Source organism: Ptychodera flava, chromosome 18, assembly GCF_041260155.1.
Source record: "Ptychodera flava strain L36383 chromosome 18, AS_Pfla_20210202, whole genome shotgun sequence".
NCBI lineage: Eukaryota > Metazoa > Hemichordata > Enteropneusta > Ptychoderidae > Ptychodera > Ptychodera flava.
The window spans coordinates 20,960,199-20,984,203 of NC_091945.1; the positions used below are offsets into that span (position 1 = coordinate 20,960,199).

The 24,005-nt window shown below is 35.8% G+C and overlaps 1 protein-coding gene and 1 long non-coding RNA gene across 4 annotated transcripts in view; one reads left to right on the forward strand and one right to left on the reverse strand.

The window, feature by feature from the left end:
• Nucleotides 1-22,680, forward strand: part of LOC139117136 (uncharacterized) — a 55,677-nt gene extending 32,997 nt beyond the window's left edge. For both annotated transcript variants that reach the window (XR_011548460.1, XR_011548461.1), the window contains one exon: nt 18,931-22,680. This is a non-coding gene — a long non-coding RNA (uncharacterized lncRNA). The remainder of the gene's footprint in view (nt 1-18,930) is intronic.
• LOC139117131 (nuclear receptor ROR-alpha A-like) overlaps nt 1-24,005 on the reverse strand; it is an 83,554-nt gene that overhangs the window by 45,665 nt on the left and 13,884 nt on the right. The gene's annotated exons all lie outside the window — the stretch shown is intronic.

A 24,005-nucleotide genomic window follows, 5' to 3' on the forward strand; every position in this document is an offset into this window, starting at 1 on the left:
AGCTGTGACTTTTTACAATTTTTCACATTTTTTTTTTAATATTGATGGCAAGTTCTTATACTCCCCAAAGCATGTTCAAACACCTATTCTTACTATTTAGCCTGTCAAGACACAGAATCTCTACATGGAAAATGCACTTTTATTGTTTACGTTTAAATTCTAATGAGAACCAATGTAGTCTACACATGTACAGGCTGAGTTGACGAAATCAGATACTGGGTATCTCAGTATTCAGCTTGTCAACAATAACAATGCAGTCTACACATGTACAGGCTGAGTTGACAAGCTGAATATTGTGCATCTCAACATGCTTCAGACAGTAGAACAAGAAGCTGAAAACAAAACTAATGAAAAAAATCATCAACAGTTACAGCTTCAGTACTGGCTCTTTAATTAGGTTACGCCTTGAAATTGAAAGATTTAAACTTTTGCCCAAACTTTACTTAAAAAACTTTAAACTATTCCCTTTTCGAAATCAAGAATGAAAATCAAGGGTCATCAAGCAAAATCGGGTACAACACAAGTACATTCGCCAATATTTTCCTGAAGCTTGAAATTCAAAATGGCCTCCATCCTTGTGTAAACTCTATGGGGAAAAATAAGTTTTTGATTAAAAAAAAATCTGGTGAAAAGCTTTTTCATTCCATGAGCTTCAAAATGATTCCAACAAGTGGTAGAGCAAAAATGGATCGTAAAAGTTTGAAAAGTCCAATTATCTGTTCCTGAAGCGCGTTCTACCTTAAAACCATTATCGGCAGTTTTTGTAAACTCAAATGTAGGACGGGCAGCGACTTTTGTTATCATCCATCATTTCTTGATTTCATTTTATTTGTAAATTAATGTATCCATCATCTTGTCACATCATGAATTTATGATGAGCCTTCCCATTGCCCATTGTTCTTTTTGGCTGGCATGGGAATTGCAAGGTGTTCAGGAATAAACAATATGGAGTCTTACGACACTGAAAAAGTTTGCCTATTTCCAACTCTCGTAAAGAATCAGAAATAATTTAAAATCGGTTGTGTATTTTAAAGGTATACTGTCACCTGTTTCAATTTTGCCACAGTTACCGTGGAAAGAGAAAATCTAACCAATCACAGATTTTAAGCGGACGGCCGCTTTGTAAAAAAAGCGCCCTCACATGGGCATTTTGAATACCAAGGAATGCCCCTTTGACCATATATGGGCATATTTAGATTACAGGTGACTGTGTACCTTTAAGGTTTAATATGCCCATTCCCATGAAGTAATGCAATCTCAAATGATAATGGAAGGCTTAGAACGGCATCAAATCTTGAAATTCAAAGTTAGACAAAAGTGAGTGGCCCTTGTTACATGACTAATCTCTGACATAATATTAATGAAAAAGCATGGCATATCAGATCATACATGATTGGAAAACCTGGCATCCATTAAAATCCCCAGGACTTTCCAGAAGCCATTTTTCAGACGAGATAACACAGTCAACATATCACTGAGGGCTTCCAATGTCACAAAAGCACTTTGTCGACACAAAACACATGTATTCTATGATAGCTAGCATGCCAAATGTAAGCACGCTTGCAAATTGCAAGTGGCTGATCAATTTTTCAAGAGTTTCCGCAAATCGGTTTCATATCATTTCCAGGGTGTGCTCCACTGCTTTCACCCTCAATAGGACTTGCAAAAACTGTCCTAGAGCATACAAGAGCCCTCTCATCACACTCTGCCAACGATGAAAAATATTACTTTTGAAAAAAGCGTATACAATTATCACAGCCTGTAACTCACTCTGTCAGTATTGACAGCCACTGAATTTCTCTTCAAAGAATTGTTGTGTATTCAGCATTTGTTAAAAAGCTTCATATACTCCCCAGTACACACAGCCATTATCATGGGGTGAATAGAACTGTGATTGAAGCGACATAAATGAAATGTAATGCTTGTCCTTTCTGCAGTCACCTCGTCCCTTTTGAGGTGACTTGTGGTTGACTGATCACTGGAAATTGTGCATGGTGTTTTATTCTCTGCCACAGAAGTGGTCCATTCAGCGACCATCACTGTATGTACGCATGCATGCGTGAAGACACTTTCATTTACTGGCGAGTTGTCATAATGTACAATTTGACAATTGGAAGAATTCATCTTTAGCCATGCCGTAGAAAAGACCATTTGTGGAAAACTTGAATAGTTTGACATTATTATGATCAGACTGGGATCTCGTTCCCAAAAAGTTCCTGACCAACTACGGCAGTATATGTCATCATTTTCCGCTGAGTCGATGTTCTCTTACACTTTCATAAGTTCACTTTCTTTAATGGTATGATATCGTGCAGTAATTTGTGGTGAAGTCATTGCTGTTAGCACTGTTAGTAAAGAATGTATATAACAAGAAAAGTACTCCCTGTTTCAACTTATAAAAGTGGTGAGTTAATTTTTAAAGTACCTTAGAACAAGCCTCCAGGACAGATATTTGGACTCTCAAATTTCAACAATTCTTTTCTGATCTACAACTTATGGGGGACTCGTTTAAAAGCTTTTGTAGAAAGAAAAAATTTCACTATTTTAGTTTTCAAAAATTCAAAATAATTTTGCCCATAGAGTTAACACAAGGATGGTAGCCATCTTGAATTTCACATATCGCCAAGTTAATGTTTGGTAATTTGTTTCTCCGGAACGAAACTTCGCACAGTGATCCCTGATTTTTATCCTTGATTTTATCCTTGATTTGGTAAGAGAATGGTTGAAAGCTTCATTTCGGAAATTTTTTTTGACAAAAAGTTAAAGTCTTTTCACTTTCAAGGTGCATACTACCTTAAATGGCCTTTCAGGCCAGAATTTGAGAAGACATTTGTGTGAAGTCAATAAAAAGCTTTGATGCATCGAGTCATATTACACATGTTCCAAAACTGAAACTATGGCCGATTTTGCATCAATGACAACAAAGATAAGATTAGTAGATGTACAATGAAAACTAGACTCTAAAGCCCCCCGAAAAAAATTCTTCATTACATTCATAAAATCACATGATCTCTTCCAGGCAGCTTTAAAGGGAAGCCATTCTTGTAGTCTCATACTTCCTAAACGCACATTATTGATTGTAACACATATGTGGATGCTAGTGCAGTGATTTCATTGGCAGATGTTGATCATGCATGCTAATTGTATCCTTGAACACTTGAACATTTTTTGAAGGTTCACAGGAAAACCCAGGAAAGTGCATTTGCCCCAGCAGTCACAGGTACATGACCGTTCATGTAAGTACATCGATCTCTGTATATGATAATTTGTGCATTTATTTTCCCTGCACGATTTATGGACCCCATTATCGGGCACAAATTTTACGTTTATGACATGGAACACGTTTGTTAATTCTTTCTTTTGGAATCAAAAGTATTCCCTGTCTTAATTGTCAGTTGTATCAAAAAATAAACTCATCTGCCATACACATGCTTAAGTCACATTCATTTGTTAACAAATAAAATGTTATGAAATAGTGAAAAGATGATATTTCAACGCGCTTGATTTTGCTTCAATCTGCAGCATGTGTGCATGTACAGGGCCGCAGGGCAATGCACAGAAGATAGTATAATTCAATATTATTCAACACGCACAAAGAAGTGCTCATTTTGTCATATGTTTACATTTAATAGTATGCGGTAACTATGGTAATACCATTGTGCTCTGATTCTCGTATCAGGAGGAATTGTAACTTGAATGTCTGAAGATGAGACAGCCCATTATGGATGTTAGCAAGAAATTCCCACTTCAAGGAACTGATTTAACACGGGTTCAGCGGTTTCCATAGTAACACAGGCTGAATTTTTCACAGTGTGCAAATAAGATTTAGCGAAAATGAGAAATGTTATGTTTCATCTTCTTGTATTGTGATGATTACAGAAAGAAATTTGTATTCAAAACAATATCTTACTTTGAACATTTGTACAGATTATTTTTCAAGGCATGCAAATTAAATTTGCATTTTGCAATTCACCAGTTATACTTTAAAACTTGGCTGTTATTACTGGTGAACCATCTTTTGAAAGCCACTGATACCAACTTTAGTGGACTCTGATGTGCTTTAATCTGATATCTTTTCAATAGCAATAATAAACCTGTCAATTTTTAGACCAAAAAGTACATCTCATTAATATGGCTTTTTTGTGCATAAAAAATCACCCAACAGAGATCTCATCACAACAAAGGGGAAATTTCCGTTCAGTTCCTGAATGATGGTTGGGACTATAGACATTTAATCCTGCTATAAAAGTAGCATAGCAGTGCTAATCTGCCAGTCATGATCCAAACTCAAAAGATACTGTATAGCCATGGTCATGTGGTGTGACCGTGGTTTAGCTTACCAAGGTCAAGCTTACCAAGGTCAACATGAATGAAATTGCATGCTCAATAATCTAACATTAACATCTATCAGCTAGCTTCCTGCATGTATCAGGAACAATGTATAGTTGACTCTTCCACCCTACACACCCCTGCCCTTGAATACACTGATCCAACAACACTGCTGTAGACACTAAGGCTGCACCAAACTTGGTGGTGAAAACTGGCGATGCAGGGTCTCAACCTCTCAGGCCCTGTGTGCAGTAGCAATTAATCCCGTGTATTAACCAACCTGCTATCGTCTTATGTCAGTCACATGAGCCCTCTAGCCAATCAAATGGCACTCGTAACTGATGATTTATTACCCTGTCTAAATGTCTATATTTAGGTTTTGGTGATAATATTTCAAAAGCAAACGGCACATATGACCACTGCAGATAGCCATCCGACTATGGTGTCATAACCTCTATGTCGGATTATCAGCAAAGGAGATCCATACGCCATCAGTTCGGAAGATAACTGATCTGCGCTATTTACACAGTCATACCTGTCAGCTCTTTTGCAGTCAGTAACAAGCAATGATACACTTTTATACTATACCATATTGTTTTTTATCAATCAGTTTTTTTACATCAATTTTTTGAGCATCAGTCAGGACGAGTGATACTAAAAGCAGTTACAGGAATTCGAAAAAACCAATCGCTATATATTAAAGGTTGTAGTTTATCTGTCGTAATTGTTTTGCTAAAACCATGGCACTCATATTCATCAAACCATGGGTCAGACAGCAACAGTGCACACCAACACTTAGACTTGGAACGATACAGATTGTGCGCAGGACTGGCAAACTCCCTCCAGCCTGCATGGCTGGCAGGGGACCACCGGCCACTGAATGGACTTGCCCACCCCTGCTTTATTTTCTCAAAACATTGTCAGCCACAGAACCACCCACAGTTTATCAGGCTGTGGCTTTCTCCTTGATAAATGGCGTGTCAGACAACCATACTGACCTCAGTTGCCAGGCATGGATTCAATTCGCACTTCCACACCTTACAACCGGAAATGCCTGATTTACGGACCCCAGCATCGGAATTTTTGCGAAACCACAATTCTAAATACTTACGACCTTGGGGTCAGAGTGATCATGCTTACTTCAATGCAGCGTTTCCCTTCGGCCGTTTTTACAACTTTCTTAGTTTGAAACAATGTCATGAAAAAGTTTGCAATGTGTTCTACGCTGTGTATACAATGGAAGTTATATCCATTGACATTAAAACTAGACTTTCTCACAATAATCCAAACCGTGCAATTTTATAGCGGCCCCTGCAAATTCTTTACCGGGCAGATTACGTTCTCAAACGTAAAGTGGCAATAAAGTATTCCGTGGATCATTTTATGGACTCTTAGCTGATCAACGAGAAGGCTAGTAATAGCACCAGAATAATTTTAATTCTCTATTCCACATTAAAGGACAAGAACAGTCAAAAGCAGTTATTCTTTTCATGCAATTTAAACATTGGGGAAGTTAGGACAAAACTTCGTATATAATATTGTTTTCTTATCAGCTCCTCATAAATCCAATCCCAAACTCTGCTGGCTGGTATTCTTGAGGCTTTTCAAAGCCAGGGCACTGCATCAAAACGCACCTCTTTCAAATCAAGGCCTACAGACATGACAGCTTAATTTTTGAGTGCTGTATTTTTTCCCCTCAAAATTTTAGTGCAACATTTTACCAATTTTTATGAACTTTTCTGTAATTTTTCTGACAATTGTGGGCCAAATGTACACAATATTTCATCAGCAACAGTTTTTTATCAAAATTTTGGCAAAAATGTGACAAAAATTGACCAAGCTTTATTTTATAAGGGTGACAAAAATTGACTTTGGCGCTCAAAGGGTTAATTTCAAAATGTTAAACTTTCAATGTCAGTTCACAAGTTCTTCATATTCTGGCAATATTGCTAATCTGGAAATGTCATGGATGGACTCCTCTCCTACAGTTATTTCTGTTTTCACTAAATATGCAAAAAGCCCCAAACTTTTAATTGCAAAAGTGACCTCAAGTCTCAAAGAAGTGAAAACAGAACAACTTCATAGGCCTCTCAGGAGTCACAAAAATGTCATAAAATTTCATTATGTTGGTGTACAAGGATAGACGCGGGCCCATATAAACTCGCAGCAACACAAAGCTGTGTACAACATTTCTGTACATACAAAGGTTATAGCCAATTCATGTATGTATACATTCACATTTGAACTTCAACCTTGTAATATGGAATATCTGAGAAAAGATCAAGTTAACATGATGAATTTGGGTCTGTGTGTTTCGATCATTAGTATATTTGAATTTAGCGCAGAATAGTGGTAATTTTTATCACGATGTAAATTCAAAGTCGATGAGATGTGCACTGTTGTTTAATATAATCAGATAACTCGGCAACCTCTGTTCATGTGTAAGAGTTGGGACAATGGGAGGCCACCAACTCAGGTTTTGATAGCAGTCATGCAGTTGCCTGTCAGCCATATTGGATTAAATCATAAAACAATATTGAATACAATAACACCTGGTATTCTAGAAGTATGTTTTCCTGAGCAATGACTATTTGCTGTAGAATACAAGGTGTCCCTGATGTACTATTTTGTCAGTCGGATATCTTATACATGGATCTTTTTTGAAAGAAAAATGGTTTAGTTATTTGAGATTTACGATTTTTTGGCAGACTACCAAACTCAGGTACAGGATTGCCTAAATGCTAACTCTTAAAACCACCAAATATCGAATGGATTAGCTAGCTCATCCTTGACATGCTTTCAGGAAAAAATCCTGCCAGTAAAATAAACAATCGATCTAACTGCTGACCGAGAACCCAAAGTAATTTATCTTTCTCACTGAATACAAACATACAGTACGTATCATCAACACTATCACTTCATCTAATTAGTTTTAATTCTCAAAGATGCAACTGAGATAGCCGTGCATTTCCAATCAACTTATACTCATGGGATTATCATAACTTTCTCATCAAATTCAACAATATTGATTACTCTATTAATCCTTTCCAATGTCATCACAATTTTTTTCAAATTTATAATTCATTAGTACAGTCTGTTCTGTAAGATGCTCATCACTCAAAAATTACGGTTTTTATACAATATATGGCCGACTATTTAGAAACTTAATGGTCTACTATATTATTTCACACAAAAATGTACGCGGAAGAATAATTTTATTGTGATAATTGAAATTCATAAAAAACTGCATATTACCCTTAGAGGCTTGACTTTCTTGTATCATACACGAATGGTTACATGTATACACAGGTTTCAAAGAGGGTTAAAACCAAATTTTGGGGGCAATTACAGATAACAGAAAAAAAATCCTCTGAAACACAAGCAGCTGTGAATGACAGATCAACATTGGATCCCCAAATACATTTTGAAAAGTACATCAGAGAAGAAAGAAGAATGTTATTGTTCCTGATAAAGACATTGGGAGGGAAATCTTCAAAATATACCATCATTCAAATATCACCTTAATTTGGATAAATTCAATCAAGTCAACCGTAGAAATCTATGAACCACATTGAAAAGCAATAAAACTGGTAGTTTTGTGAGATTTTTGGTGAAATATCAGAAAATCATCTTCAGTAGAAGACCGTTATACTCTAACCCAGGAGGAAATCAAGTACTATAACTTGATGAGTAACTTTTATAATAATTCGAACAAATTTTCATGAGTTCATCCATATGAATATGTGAACCAAGATTGACACAATCAAACATGTGCTTCCTCCGGTGGATTATTTAGGCTAATGTGTAGCATCTCGGAAGCTGTTATCCAATTGGTTGGCTGAATCTTACCATTATAATTGAATAATACAAATAGACTCCCTAAGTTGCTGTGAATAATGACAATCGACCAATCAGACATAACTTTCTGAGCACGCTGCACATCAGGGGATTATTTCACTACGTATTTAAATGAGTAAAATTATCCTTAAAAAAAACAACAAAGGCACTTTCAGCATCATATGAACAAATCGGAATGAGGCCATCTTAAGGATTCTGTGTACTAGATTTATCAAAGTAAGTAGACAAACAGTGTTTACAAATAAAGATGTTCAAAACATCCAAAAAAAATTGAGAGACAGCACTAGACAACACTCAGTAGACTGCAGGGGATGAAAGACAGTGTATCTTTGTCGACAATTTAGCCCCACATCACTATGGCGCCAAAGAGAGGCCTATATCTTTATTACTTAGTTTGATATGCTTTCTAAATTTCTATTGTGTCTTCTACAATACAACGGTAATAGTTCTGTCAAAGAATTTAAAATGATCATTTTATTCATTAATCTAATGCCTGCAGTGATGTGTGACAATTATTTGACACAACTGTTTGACAAATTATGCTGGTGAAAAACTACCAAAATATGTTGACAGTAATCTCCATATCATCGCGTTCATTTCAAATTAATAACACTCTGAGTGTAATTAGTTGAGGCTCAAGTGTGTAACTTAACGACATGCACACAAAAAAAAGCACTCTTAAAGTGAAATTGCCTTTCTGTTTACATGTTTTCAATAATTCCATGGCAACCACTCGCAAAGAGTTATCGTATTGTTTCCAAGTATTGTCTGTACCTTTCATAAACCGATGGAGAGCAAATGCAATCATTTTTACATATCTAACTCAAATTCAATGGCATTAACCTAAAAACCACACAGGCTTACATCCCTGCAACCAATTTCATTTTTACATATTATGTTCAAAAATTGCATTGCATGTGAACAAAGCCGTATTGAAAATTCATGGGAAATATGAACGTGAATTAGAACCGGCAACATATCATGAGAAGCATTTGACAAGGAATGGAAAAGAACCACACAGACACCAAACGAAGGAAAACGTGTCTGGGTGTCACATCATCTGAATAGTCAGAAATCAATAAATTAATTTAAATGAAGGAGATATGCAAATTAATTGACCCATGGAACTGTCAGTTCAAAGCTGAATGCTGGAATTTGTGACGTTATTTTTGAAATCTAAGTTTGGAAATTTCTTTCGACACGTTCAGTAAATATGTTGCCATGTTACGCTGTTCTGGTAAACTGTACTGTAAAATGATTCATCAATCAATGGTCAGTATACTGTTAACTCAGTGTAATCAATGACAAAACCAAATAAATTTGCCCGATGTGTGAGTGTTTACAAAAATTCAACTGTGCCTAGTTTGCGTACATTCTCATACAAAACTAAAATTGATTCCTTTTATGAGAAATTAAAATATCTTTTATTTTGTTGACACTCGAGGCAATCAGTGTTGAAGCGACATGCCATACATGGGCATCAGAGAATAGTGTTGGAAATGCAATTTGCTGAATACAGCTTGCGGGCGAACAATGTCGACATTGACAATGTCGGAATGGGCAAGCCATAAAGGCATTTATCACAGTTAGTCTTGCACTAAAGGGCAGCCTACGACAAGCAATATGCAAATCGCCTTGAAAAGGTCTCGCCAGATGTCAAGGCCATCTTTTTATGCATCAGCTTCATGGCTGGTGCAGCAGAGACTGTTTTCGTCACCACAAACAAACAGGTTGACAGGTTTTATAGGCCCAGCGCATTACTTGAGCGTGAATGGGATTTTGATCTCGGCTGAAAGTTGTGTAATAAAAAGGGACTTATGGTTATAGTCACTGAGCTTAGATTTCACGGGTTTGTGCATTTGTATGCAGGTTGCCAGATTGTTTTCACAAAACATAGGACAGCGGGGAGGTAAATTGTAGGATATTAACAGCATGATCAGTTTTTGAAAGGTCGTGAAATGACACCCTGAATCGAAATACTGTGCATATTATCCAAATGCCTATATTTCAACAAAATGCAAGACCATTAATTAAAATAATTGCATTTAGCTGTGAGCTGCAATTACGCTAACAATATAGTATAAATATACAACTCACTATTGAAGAAAAGTATTTGCTATGTATGCTAAATGATACACAAAAATCAAAAACATAATATATGAAATTTAAGAAAAGAGCACATGAGATGCTGAATAATGACAAAAGAACAACATTGTCTGTGATAGTGCTTATACCGGTAATATGAAATTGTACCCAGTGAAACACATGCAAATGCATTTTTGGTCAATTTTGGTGTCAAATTTATTGCAATTTTGCAGGTGTTTTGCAATGCAAATGTGTCATGCTAATTTTTTGAAAATTCAGAAAGCATATGCTACATGCAAGAGAAGCCAGAAACTCCTTTTATTAAGAATATATACATTTTCTGAATTTCTGCAACTGGAGCTTGCAGAAATCAAAGCCACAAAGAGCATCCCCACAACACAATAAATCTAAATCTACTTGTATACTATGTGGCAGTGTTTTCCGATTATTATATTGGAGGTAGTAAACCTAAAATAATACACCAACACGTCTCTGATCTTTTACCCAAGTTAATGTAGACTACCCCCGGTACACCTCTGGGACAGATATTCGAAATCTTAAAACTTTTACGGTATTCTTTTGCCTATTACTTGTGGGGGCTTGAGTTTTGAAGCTTTATATGGAGTAAATAAAGTTTTTGTCGGCTTAGTTTATGTGAAAATCAGGTATTCAACATTTCCCCATAGGGATAGCACAGGGTTGGGTAATTTTGAATTTCAAATATCTGTATTATAGGGTAATTTGTTTCTCAAGAACCAAAATTTGCACAGTGACCTCCAATTTTTCTTCTTGTGAAGTGGTTGAAAAGTTTGAGGAATGTTTGAGCAAAGTTTAAGTCTTTCACTTTCGAAGCATGAACTACCTTAACTTGAAATTTTTTTCAACTCTGTGAACTTGATCAGAAATTGCCAGAGGCCACTAAGATGATGAGAAACAAACCTTCCATTGTCCCTCTTCCCCCGTCCTCGTCAAACTAAAACTTAGATTAGTATCAATCAACGTTTATTACAAATAATAAACCGTGTGAAATCGAAGGCGATATCTCTCTTTTTTAATGCCTAAAATAGGCATTGCACAAATTATTCTATGAATACCGTCCAACAAAAATCATGTCAAGGCCTTTTCACTACATTTACACATCAGCAGCAATACAATATTTTCCATCTTTTCCCCCCATTTTAAATTATTAACACAGGCACAAACATGATCCTCTTATTTTCTTTCCCTAACACGTGTATCCAGACGGCTAATGCATTATTACCGTAGAAAATGTGTCAATGCTGCAGGAAAATGGCTAGGGCTGACAATGGATCTTTATAGCAATTATTCTAATATCTATAAATTTACTCCAAAATTGAGTTAATCTAACAACATGTTTATTGTGTAGCAATTATAGTTGTTATAGTCGTGTATTAACCTGGCTTATTATTGAGTAATTACGATCCTCGTCATTATCTCATAATTTATACACACCGATAGATCATTATTTCAGCAGTTGTAAATATAATTATTCTCCATGAGCTGGATAATCGGCAGAAACAGCCACGGCCGATTAAGGAACTGTTGATAATTAAAATATGCGCATAGCAAATGAAACTAAGTTTCAGTCGACCTCAAACCTCTTCTAAACAAGCGACCTAGCGGCCGATATAGCTCCGCTGTGTTTATGTACAGAATAACTATTTTTGACACATGTTGATGAAGAAGGTGGAAATCTTTGATAACTCAATGCAGTGGCCAGAAAAATGTGGCTAAAATAAGCTGCAAAGATACAAAATTGAAGATTTCATCATACTTTGAATATATCACATCCGATCATCCCTAAGAACATGTCAACCAAAGCTATCTGATGAGTAGTTTTTTGAGAATAAAATATTCTGACCAAAAATGGCAACAATTGCCCCCCAAAAATAAATATTGCAGATTTTATCATAATTTCAAAATAATACACTTAGTTATACCAAATTTCAAAGCTGTTAGACCAGTACGTTTTGAGAAACGCATTTTTTGACCAAAAATGGGAAAAATTGCCCCAAAAATTCAAAATTGCACCTGTCATCATTATTTCAATAAATATCATTTAGTTCATCTATGGAAACCTGTATACCAAATTTCAAAGCTATCAGATAAGTAGTTTTGGAAATACACATTTTTTGACCAAAAATGGCAAAAATTGCCCCAAAAATACAAAATTACAGATTTCATCAGAAATTCAATATATATTACTGAGCTTATCTGTAGAAACCTGTATACCAAATTTCAAAGCTATCAGACCAGTACTTTTTGAGAAACACATTTTTTGACCAAAAATGGCCCCAAAATTACAAAATTGCAGATTTCATCATTATTTCAATAAATATCATTTAGTTCATCTGTAGAAACCTCTATACCAAATTTCAAAGCTATCAGATGAGTAGTTTTGGAAATACACATTTTTTGACCAAAAATGGCAAAAATTGCCCCAAAAATACAAAATTACAGATTTCATCAGAAATTCAATATATATTACTTAGTTCATCTATAGAAACCTGTATACCAAATTTCAAAACTATCAGACCAGTACTTTTTGAGAAATACATTTTTTAACCAAAAATGGCAAAAATTGCCTTAAAAATGCAAATTTGCATATTTCTGCACAATTTGAACAAATCTGAAATAGATCATCCCTAGGGACATATGTACCAAATATCAAAGCTATCTGACCGGTAGTTTTGAAGAAGAAGATTTTTAAAGATTTTTTTACCAAAAATGACAAAAATTGCCTTAAAATACAAATATGCAAATTTCACCACCATTTGAACAAATCTGATTTAAGTCACCCTAAGCAAACTGCATATCAAATTTCAAAGCAATCGAACGAGCGGTTTCAGAGAAGAAGATTTTTTTACCAAAAACACAAAAAAATGCCCCAAAAATACAAATATGCAAAAATCACCATGATTTGAACAAACTGAAGTAAGGTCACCCCAAGTGAACTGCATATAAAATTTCAAAGCAATTGGACTTGTGGTTTCAGAGGAGAAGGCAATTGTTGACGGACGACGACGGACGACGGACGCCGGACGACGACGGATAATCAACCTATTTTGATAAGCTCCGCGTCGCTGACAGCGGAGCTAACAAAAGTTTGGAAGTGTGTCAAAAGTCTGGCCATGCAAATCTGATTTGAACTTCCTCCCAAACATCACAAATTACTGAAGTAAGTAGTTGGAAGTTTGAACTGCTGGCAGATTTTCCAACGATGTATATGAACTATAAACATTTCAAAATATAATGTGAATTCTTACAAGTATCAAGCATACGGGGTGTTGCAACTGTTGCATATAGTAAGTGCAAATTTGTGCATAATAATTGAAATAAAGCAAAACTCCTTCCCTCCTAAATTATGAATTCTTTTCTCATGCAGTTGTGTACATTTTCCATAATCGTTACACAAAAAAATATCATAGATTGAAAAAAAATTATGTCCCAGTAAAGACTTACATACTCAAGAACAGTGTGACAACTGAAATTCAAATAAGATTTTTGTAATTCATCTTTCTTCACAAAATTCAAAGTTTGACACTTTTAACATAAATTAGATAGACATCTTTTAGAGTGTGCATAATCACCACAGCATCAATGGCTAACATCCTGGAGCAATAACCAGTACAAGTGGTCTTTCAACTGCTCATTTTGCCTGCTCACAAAATGGTTCTTATGAAACAGATGGCTGGTAGATATACACAGAGCAAAAAAAAGTGAAAATCAGAGATTTGCGTTCATAGCTGACATTCTGTAATTCGTTTCTATAAAAGATCTGTCAAAAAACAAATATGGAAGAAGTAAACTCAGACACTGTTCAATGGTAGTTGTAAAATTTTGATAAAATTCCTGAAAGAATATGTCAAAGTTTAGTTATTCGTGCTTCTAAAACTAATAATTTTTCTAGGATATGGGAGTGGAATATACTAGGTAAGAGTTACATTTTTTCAATGATGATATTGGATATAGTTCCATTTCAATTTTCCCTGGGCTACCATTTTATTCTTGTCAAGATTTCTAAAGTTTTGACTTTTCATTTCATGCCTTGGGTTTTACACATCCAAAATTACCCTTTATCTGGTTTTCCCCCCAGATGAAATAGTACTTCACGTAATACCAAAAGGTTCACCTAAAAATTCAACTCACTCAACAATTTGCAATATTCATATAGATATACCTCAGGACAATCAACAAATTCTATGCACACAACATATGCCTGGAAATTTGCAGAGATTTCTAAGGACAGAAATGGAATAGCGATATTTGTAATGCTTTTTGTATCGTGTACTTTGATTTTGTACAGGCAGCTAGCTTAGTCAGCTCTCTATATCCTACAGCGTATTACCATGACACATTTTGAGTTCAAGGCTAGTCCGTCGTGACTATTTCCACTCACGCAGTTACACACATTCTAAAATATCATATCAAAAAATATCATCTGTCGCAGAACATCCATAATTTAAGCCGGCAATACTTTCGATTTTTAAATCAATTATAAGAGATCAGTGTTTTCATGAAAAAATATTTCTTATTAAATTTGAATTACACTTCATTGATATTTATACATACGGGGTCCTGCATATATTGCTTTTTAATTTTCTGTGCTATTTTTTTTAGATTGTGCAGCCATAATGCTCAATTGTACAATGGGTTGAAACATTCAAGGTTACAAACACAATTGATCCATTAAGTAATCTACCTTTAGCATCACACAACCATTAAAGGAAATGCATCACTTTTTTGCCTGTTTATTGCTTTGTCAGCTTGTACACGGTCTTGAGTAGACTTTTCAAGAATAGTTTTTTGCAAATTTGAAAATGAGTGAGAAAGCCATTTTTATTCATGTTTGGGATTTTTTGTTGATTTATTATTTTTATTTTATTTTGTTTTCGATTTTGTCTCGTTTTTCTAACACATTATTATTATACACATGAAATGTTCAGGCAACACTGGTTTTATATATAATATTCCTCATTACACAAAATGAAAAATTGTTAGTTATGATTAATGTGTCAGTACAACAATTGGAGTGTATCAACAAGAAAGGTTACGTTTTAAACTCTATAGTGTATATATAATATTCTACACACATACAGCTATATGCTACATACTAGAGGTATAGCCATGGCCAGCATTTAAACTGAAAGCAAATGACCTTGACACCAGATAGCACCAGAGTCACCTTGATAATTTATTCGTAGTGAACAGAGTTATACATATCCCTGTTGTAGCATCCACCAGTGCATGTCATATGTAGAAGACAAAATTAAACCTGTATTCACAAATGTGTATGTAGCGCGTAGTTATTATAGGGATTTATTTTAGACACTGGAGCAAAATTAGCTTTTGCAATCATTAAACTTACCAACAGAATATTTCCAATTCAGAGAAAAACGTATTACCCATTCATATGACAGAAACAAAAATATGGGCAGTTGTCACAAGAAGTCACATGAAAAATTTTTCATGAGTTATGAATACAGACAAAATGGCTGTCACTATAGGTGCTGTTTGCCTCACTGGATCATGTCTCAAAATGCAACATGGGAATCAACTTTCCAGGTACCATTATTGCACCAACTTTGATAAAAAGGTCAACCTTAAAACATACAATACAGAATCTTTGAGATCTATGAATTTCTAAAAAAGTGTTTATAACTACCAGTATATAGATATAAACACTTTTTGAGAAATTCATCATTTGCATCCGGTATTTTAAGGCAATGGTATTTGTAAACGTCATTTGATGCGTTTCCAGTGGTAACACTCCCAATAACTCAGAAAAAATCGAGTAGGTATTATTTGAAGATTTCATTAAAACAAAGAATTCTCTGTTGTTCCCTGTCAAATATCATAAAATCTGTCCTGAAGGTTGGGTAATTTTAATTACTGTACCAGGTGTATTTAATTCTGAGATACCTCAAGGTCCCCAACATTGCTGCTTAATTACAACCGCAACAGGGCATGCTATGGGTATTACATTGATATGCTGAGGGACTGTCGATCATAAAAGCTGCCACATTAGAATTGTAATTCCTAAGTTTGAAGGGGGTGGGGGTGAGGGGGTCGAGGGGTACAAGACCCCTAGTCATTTTGCGCACATCAAAGTCATTATAAGGATTCTGCAGTAACAAGGACTAACAAAGTTCAGACACTAAAGCCGCGACAAAAACAATATTTTAACTGCGATTATGAAACCTGCCTGTCTCTTTTGACACTTTTTGATACATTTGAACCAGCAACATCATAATAGATAAATTGGCCTGTATTTCTGAACTATCTTCCCTACGACAATCCGCACATGTTCATTGTGTCCTGCCACGAAAAAAATCACTCATATAGAGACATATTTTCAACTGTAATAGAAGAATGGATTATTTTTACCGCTGCAGCGATGTAACACCAAAACTACAGAATTACACTTTTAGTACATCAGCTCTCAGAACAGTATTCAAATATTCCTCAGAGGTATATGGCTTGTTTATTTGTTTGCGTAGTCACTCTCCTGTCAAGCATACCTTGTCACAGACACGCACATCGTTATGAACACTGACGGGCAGATGTTAAGTGAAATACCGTTAAGTGACCCACTTAACCCAGTGAGATGTGATTTATCTTTCCTTGAACCTCAGGGTCATTAACAACCACTGGAGAAGGAGCTATGTGGTCCTCCATATATTCTGCAAGCTATGACAGCTGATTTAACAGTGCAGAAATTTGCATGTCACAGCTGCAGAATAAAAATTAATCACAGTCCTGCTAACTTTACATACAATCAAAGGGAAAGAAATTTGCTGATTCTATCTTTGAGATGGAATTTCTACGGATGGGTTCAGTGTAATATGAACAGCATTGATGCACAAAGATTTTTCAACTTTTTCAAAAAACATGAAAATAATAAGACTATATGTATACCAGTGCGTCATTTCAAAACCAATACTTCAGTACAGAACATTAAAAAAATAGATTTTATATATCTATATATTGAAAAATTTCAAAATTTGAATTTTTTAGAAACAAAATTCCTCCTAAATACTATGTATATTGAAAAATTTCAAAATTTGAATTTTAGGAAAAAAATTCCTCTTCAATACTATATATATTGAAAATTTCAAAATTTGAATTTTTTAGGAACAAAATTCCTCCTCAATACTATGCATTAGTACAATAAGTACTTGATAACTGCAGATGTAGCCTTTTATATTTAACTGATAATATTCTGTCAACTGCCATCAAAATAACACTATCATTGTACTAACTACAAGGATTTCATCTAAACACTGCACAACAGACGGTACACGATACTCCCAATCAATTTTACACCATTAACGGTATTAGTCTAGGATATAACTGTTGGCTTTCATTCCAAAAAACTTAGATTGCACCGTATTTATCATCAATAGTACACTGTCAACTCCATCCCTCACGTATGTATATACTACACACTGACAACGTATAAAGGAAAAATGGATTTTAGTATGTAAGGCCGCCAAAGTCGTAGAATAGCTTTTTTCAAATTGCTTTTGCCGATTGCATTCCGTCATCTGGCGTGGGATTTCCTCAATCCTGTAACAACCTATCTAATATACTTTTCACTTTGGGATACAAAACAATTCTATGCATTTTTTTTTTCAAAGAAAGGTAACATCTATATAGGGCTCTTCTGATTAAAGTTGGGGGAAAAAAAGCAGAACAACAACAGGGGAATAGAAATTTTTTTAATCTGTCGATCTTACGGTTAATGCATCTGCCAGGCGGGTGTGCAATGTAATTGTACATGTACTGTGCTAAGTCACGTCTGATCCCAGTTCACCGCGGCCTGATTTCCAGGACGACAACACAGCCAAGATTTTCAGTCACTGATGAGACAGGTTGGAGTGATAATCTGATTGATAAAAAGATCTACTGCTGAGTCTAACGTCAGCAAATGTTCAATATCTGAACAGTTTCCACACGATGTAATAAAGACTTGAGTTACAGCTTCCAAGCGGCTTTATGAACTTGTTGGCAGACGCAATATACAGAATCAATTCCATTTGCTTGTAAGATGTGATTGTGCTGAAGCTCAGCTACCTCACTGTTCAAAACTTTATTACATGTCATTTTAATTGTCTTACCTTGAATGAAAAATGAAGCACTGTAATCCAAAGGAAATAATGAATAGATTTCCATGGTTAGTATGCCGTAATTCCCACTTGTTAACGGATTGATCACAAATTGACTGTAATGTTTGGTTGTCTCATCATATTAAAACATATAAATTGACGTTTTCATCAATGGTAAGTGACTGATTGGTCAAACAGACAATGTACTTTAAATTTCAACCTCTTTTCACAAAATTTCACTGGAACTTGGATATCTAATATATATCTCTCTATATCGAATACATTTTTACCATAATTTTTCCGTACGTCAATTCAGTTCAGAAGAAAAATAATGAAATATGTGTTCTTGTGATAAAACATCTAAATTTTTGTATCACACACATAATTTTTAATTCACAGAGTCTGTAATATGTGAAGTGGCAGTTCTTTGATAAACCAGGGAAGATTTCAGATCACTATCAGTATTACAATATCAGTAATACTTTAAATATGATATCACTTTTTCTTTCATTTTTTTTTCTTTCAACAGAACACACGAATACATCTGAAAAGTGACAAGTATCGAGTCAACTGTGTTGACACAAGGAAAGTTTATAGTCCAAAGATTATGTGACAAGTGGCACAGCACATCAATAAAACTGAACCTGACTTGTGCGCAGGATGGTGCGCCCCTCGCTGCACAGATACCAGATCAAGAACAGAAAAAGCTCTGTGGATATGAACCATTTATTATTACAGAGACACAGAATATCTTGACAGTATTTCGAATACTTGACTGCCAGATTAGTTTTGGCATTCAGGGTGCTTCAATTTACATATAGTGTACACTCTTTCAAACATAGCACACATACTTGTAGTTGAATGGGTATTTTTTCACACCCATCTGGCAAAGCTTCTTGCACCAGCCAAACACATCAGCAGCCCAAGCACACTTGAAAGATCGACATAACGTCTCTCACCATCAAAAACAGAATTCTTACCAGAAGAATGTGTTGTCATGTCGCAGCCATCACGTAAACTGCAGTCCCGTCAAGTAACAGAAAATTTGAGGTCAGTGTGACCTCGACCTTGGTACTGACCTGACCAGAACATTAATGCAGTATAAACTGTGTTCCTAGAAACATGTCAGGTTTTAGAGCCTGACCCTTATTATCATAAGCTGAGAAGCCTTTTGATGACACCTATAGGCTCTCTGAAGGGATTACACCTGAAAATAACAACATCAAGTCCAACTTGGCAGAGTGTCTATAATCCAACTGGTCATAATTACACACACTGGTCTCATCATGGACTTACCGTACGTACCACAAGGGGATAACTTTCTCAGTATATATTGAAGAAAGATCAGTTGAACTCAATCAAGGCTGATTAGTAAGCCAGAAACAGTGTGTACCAGAGCTATGTAGAGACAAGTCATCGTTGATGACACAGTCCCCACATGTTAATGGGTACTTTGATTACTTGTCCTCAGAGAGGATAGACTCCTCTTCATTAATTAGGTCTGTGATAAAAATACTTTGATACAAATGGCGCTCAATGGCCAAGAATGAGTTCCATGGTGATAAAAACATAAAACAATGTAGGCCACCATCCTAAAGAAAAATGAGTAGAGCCTGAGAATATTATGGCTCTGTACATGAAAAAATCGTAACAAAATGGCCGCAAGGCAGCAATATTGGATCGTATCACATAACAAATTGACAAGCATATGTGTGACATTAGTCAATCTCTTTGTACCAGCTTTGAATAAAATCGGTTGAAACATGTCTGAGTTATGGCTCTGTACCTGAAAACATCGTAATAAAATGGCTGCCTAGCAGCCATATTGGATCATATCACATAACAAATCGAGGTACATATGTATGCATAGGTCAATGTCCTTGTACCAACTTTGAATAAAATCGGTTGAGATATGCCTGAGTTAATTGCCTCTGTATATGAAAAAATCATAATAAAATGGCCACACAGCAGCCATATTGGATCGTATCACAAAACAAATTGACATGCATATCTATGACATTGGTCAATGTCCTTGTACCAACTTTGAATAAAATCGGTTAAAATATGTCTGAGTTATGGCTCTGTATATGAAAAAATTGTAATAAAATGGCCGCCTGATGGCCATATGGATCGTATCACAAAACAAATCGACGTGCATATCTATGAAATCGGTCAATGTCCTTGTACTAACGTTGAATAAAATCGGTTGAAACATGTCTGAGTTATGGCTCTGTACATGAAAAAATCGTAATAAAATGGCCGCCTGGCGGCCATATTGGATCTTATCACATAACAAATTGACATGCATATCTATGACATTGGTCAATGTCCTTGTACCAACTTTGAATAAAATCGGTTGAAACATGTCTGAGTTATGGCTCTGTACATGAAAAAATCGTAATAAAATGGCCGCCTGGCGGCCATATTGGATCGTATCACAAATTGACGTGCATATCTATGACATTGGTCAATGTCCTTGTACCAACTTTGAATAAAATCGGTTGAAACATGTCTGAGTTATGGCTCTGTACATGAAAAAAATCATAATAAAATGGCCGCCTGGTGGCCATATTGGATCGTATCACATAACAAATTGACATGCATATCTATGACATTGGTCAATGTCCTTGTACCAACTTCGAATGAAATCGGTTGAAACATGTCTGAGTTATGGCTCTGTACATGAAAAAATCGTAATAAAATGGCCGCCTGGCGGCCATATTGGATCGTATCACAAATTGACGTGCATATCTATGACATTGGTCAATGTCCTTGTACCAAGTTGAATAAAATTGGTTGAAACATGTCTGAGTTATGGCTCTGTACATGAAAAAATTGTAATAAAATGGCCACTGGCGGCCGTATTGGATCGTATTACAAAACAAATCAACGTGCATCTGTATGACATATGAAGTAATCCTTGTACCAAGTTTGAATGAAATCGCTTCTTGCATCTCTGAGATATCTGCGTGAACGGACGCACGCACGCACGCACGCACGGACATGACCAAACCTATAAGTCCCCCCGGACGGTGTTATTTTTATTTATTCGGTAATGAAATTAACTACTAGTTTTAATCAGCTTGTTTACTTATCATTTTCAGGCATAGAAATATCTGATTTCATAGAATTGCACAATGACCAGCAAATATATCTTTTCCTCCTTTTTATTTCAATGATTAGTTTTAAGTTTTTCTGTTGAATGTGTAAGTATCTGACCATTTCTAGTGTTTCATGTAGTGCATGATCCAAGGTACATCAACCAATGATGATTAGTCCTTTTCATCAAATTTGCATATTCAGATTATGCAAATTACAACAATTTGCAGTTAATGAATATTATACATCACCACACTTAAAACATTAGATAGAATATCATATCTTATCCAAAAAACTGTCACTCTTGATCAATGTCATAGCATCTGCTTTCAATGGATATACCTAGTATGTCACAATCCAAACCCCAAAAAATTACGTCCCACCAGTGTGACCAATAATTCAAAGTACCAAGCTAGGTTGGCAAATTACTGTAAATTCTATATTCCACATGGCAGAGTTAAATGTTCAAAAATTCTGTCTAGACTGTACTGCAGAAAGCAGTCCCAGGTGTAACTATAAATCCCACAGACTTGACCATTTGTCAAAGGAGAACATACACAAGAGAGGACCCATGCAATAACGGGATTTTAATTTTCAATCTGTAGATTAAATATTGAAGCTACTTTACACTGGTAGCTCATCTTTCTTTTTCCTGATGGCTAACATCAAACAGGTCAATTTTTTTTATATTTCAGTTATCACTTGCCAGTGATGCAATGCATTTGATTTTAATACGATGGTTTGTTTGACTGCAAGCAAGGAATAGGCTCCATGAGGTGTCTGATAAAAATATTATACAGGTAATTACATTGGCTGTGTTGCGGTCTGTCCTGTCATTTACCTGTTCACCCCAGTTCCCTGCAAACAGGTCCACCCCCAACACCACCCCTATTCCCTGTGGACAGGTCCACACTCATCATTGATAACAATGGGTTTGGGCCAAACCATGGTGATGAGAGGGTTAAACCGCCTTGCCGCAAATTTTTCCTATTCATCATTCCGATCATACTGTGTGGTTGGGGTCGGGAAAATACACCATTACTAGTATAAATTAAATGGGTAATTAGTGAAATTAGGTCAGCAAAAGATAGCATGAAACTGAAACTGAGAGGTACTATTACAGCCATCGCATCAAATCCTATTTCCTTCGCTTATTGCGGCTTGAAACCATTCAAGGAGTATTAACTGCGGCGTCATCCACAACGGTGATTGCCTAAAAGTTGAAAGCAATACTATCAAACGTAACTGTATCATGTATGTCAACCTATACAAATATTGACACTGTGATAGTAATGCATTGATAATCATCATCACCACCATCATCATCATCATCTTCATCATCTCCATCATCATCATCCTCATCAACTCCATCATTGCTATCATCGAAACAATTGCAATATACCAGTGTCACAATGTAAAGGACTTTGTGATCACCTTTTACATGTGCTTACTCTACAGCAAGATGAGAAGCTGTAGGTGTCCGATTTCCCTGTTTTTTCACTTCTTCCTCTCTGCATAAATTTTCAATCCCTTTTACCCAAAGCTAGTACCTCACTCTCCAAAGTGAAAGTACTGTGACATGTTTATCCAGGTCTGAGCTTCTCGCTGCTCTGTACTAACAATGTATACGCAGACATAAAAAACAAGGTAAAATTTGAAATAGAGTACAGCACACTTGAAAAACTTCCCAGAGCTTAGCCTCTGTACATCAAGGGTCTATCACAGGCAACAATTGATATCATGCGGACTGTCACTCAATGCAGTTTGAAAAACATATGACAGTAAAAGGCTAAAAGTGTTCACTTGAAAAAATTCTGAAGAAATCAGTGAGCATAACACAGTTATTCAAAATCCTAAGTGGATATTGCTGGTATCTTTGGCAATGGACACTTAAAACCTATACCTATACTACAGGCCTGAGATTTTTTTCAGAAAGCTTTAAAGCCCACACTAACGCAAGTCTGCCATCCCTATAGTTCGCCACGGAATGGAATGACCCAACTTACTTTCCATTTACCCCATGCAGGCAGACACGCCACTTGCCATAACAATGCAGGGGTGGGCAGGGTCACTCGTTGAAGTTTCACTAAAGCTTTGTTGCACAGAAATTCAATCACTGTATATTTGTTTTGACCGCGCGCAAAAAGTTTCCCAACAATTTAAAGAAATTCAATTCTTGTATATTTTCCGCCACAAGCACTTTTATCGTTCAGTGTTAAACAGTGATTGTTCAAACTTTGATAAGCATCTCATATACTTACAAGAAGTTTGTGGTTTCTCTCGTTCCAAAGAAGTTAACATAACGTTTTCTGCCCTGTCAGAGATATCAGTGTTCGCACTTTGCAGACAAGCTTTTGCGGTTCACTTGTCGTTCAGTAAGTGGCAAAGAATAGAAGTTATTTCCATTTGTAGTGTGCGTGTTACATTCGGTGCAAATGACCCTGTAACCTTTTTATGCAGAGAACAACATCTGATACAGAAGCTGAATGAGAAAAACGAGGTGAT